Source organism: Bactrocera latifrons, unplaced genomic scaffold (assembly GCF_001853355.1).
Source record: "Bactrocera latifrons isolate USDA-ARS-PBARC rearing strain unplaced genomic scaffold, ASM185335v1 scaffold_8, whole genome shotgun sequence".
NCBI classification, from domain to species: domain Eukaryota; kingdom Metazoa; phylum Arthropoda; class Insecta; order Diptera; family Tephritidae; genus Bactrocera; species Bactrocera latifrons.
In genome coordinates, this window is record NW_017537489.1 from 2,920,518 (window position 1) to 2,921,983 (window position 1,466).

The 1,466-nt window shown below is 31.8% G+C and overlaps 1 protein-coding gene across 5 annotated transcripts in view; it reads left to right on the forward strand.

Moving 5' to 3' along the window:
• Positions 1-1,466, forward strand: part of LOC108976794 (3-phosphoinositide-dependent protein kinase 1) — a 47,709-nt gene that overhangs the window by 16,342 nt on the left and 29,901 nt on the right. The gene's annotated exons all lie outside the window — the stretch shown is intronic.

Here is a 1,466-nt window from a genome sequence, read left to right on the forward strand (position 1 = left end):
GTCTACTTTTAGTTAGTAAGAAGGAATTTTCAAACCTTACAATTGAGTATTCGATTCTTCGTGTCAAACTCGCAGTTTTATTATTTTAGTTATTTCTAATATACATATATGAATATCTTTTTTACTTAAAATCTAAATAAATACGAAAAACTATATAAAAACATATCCACATATCAACAAAGCAAGCACTAATTGGCTTAAATGGCCCCGTGCAAAGAAGGGGACACGTGGTGGGTGCTGTTTACTACCCATAGTATGAAATACTAATTGGAGCGTGTAGTGTAGTCTCTTCCGAAATAAACAAATAACAAAAAAAAAGGTGGGCGTTGCTAATAAATAACGGTTTGCGAATTTCTCCGTACAAACTTTTCTGTAAATCAACGCAAAAAAGACGATAAACGCCATAATTATTTCGTTTTCCGCGAACTGTTATATAAAATGTTAACCTTGTGTGTCTGTGCGTGGAAGAAACCAAATGAGCACCACAAAATACGTAAATATACGCAAAGCGCTTGTTAAATAAAAACAATGTATATTGCGAAAAAAAGAAAGCAAATTATTTATTTTGTTCTATAATCCACCCACTGCGCATAATTATAAACCTGTGTACCAACAAATTAACAACAAACTGCCGTTTATTATATTGTTTCGCTTTTTCAAGCAACGCTCTCTTTTTCTTTCTTCGCACAACGCATTGAATTCCCATGGTTTTTGACGTGCTGCTTCTTCTCAGCAATCTAAACACGTTTCAACCAGCATTTAGTCTGACCAATCGTGCGGTAAATGAACTCTTATGCGGGGATCCTTGAACCCGTTTATGATTTATGATATTCTCTTTCGGTGTTCCCACTTTTAGCCATCGTCTTGCTTCGCCCTTTGCTTCGCAGCATCATAACATACAACTTACTTGATCAGCTGCACAGTTTTTTTGCTCTTTTTTATTATTCTTTTCTTTTTTAACCTTTTAGTTCTTAATTTTTACGTTTTTTCCTATTGTGTTCTATGTTTTGACTTCATTTTCGTAACAATTGTATTTACAACTTTTTTTCCTTCTCCATGTTTGTGCAATTTTAAAACCATCATTATCTTTTTGATTTCATCAATAGCTATTTGTTTTGTATATCAAACACTTGTTTTTAACGCTTATACATACATATATATTTTTTTCGTATAAGCCTATGAAATTACTTTTATGACATGTTGTTATAAACTGTTTTTCGAAGTTTGAAGACTTGTTTCCCCAACAACACAAAAACAACTTCGAGATCAATGGGAGACAGTCATTCATTAATCAAACGTTGGGCTTTTTTAGAGAGGCATATTTATAGTATTTTGATTATTTTGAAACACGTACACATAAAGCAGGTGTCTAACAATTGTTTTGATTCGAAACAGATCATGAAATATTTCCTAAAAATAAAAAATATACATACATATACATACATATATGTATATAAAATTGTTAA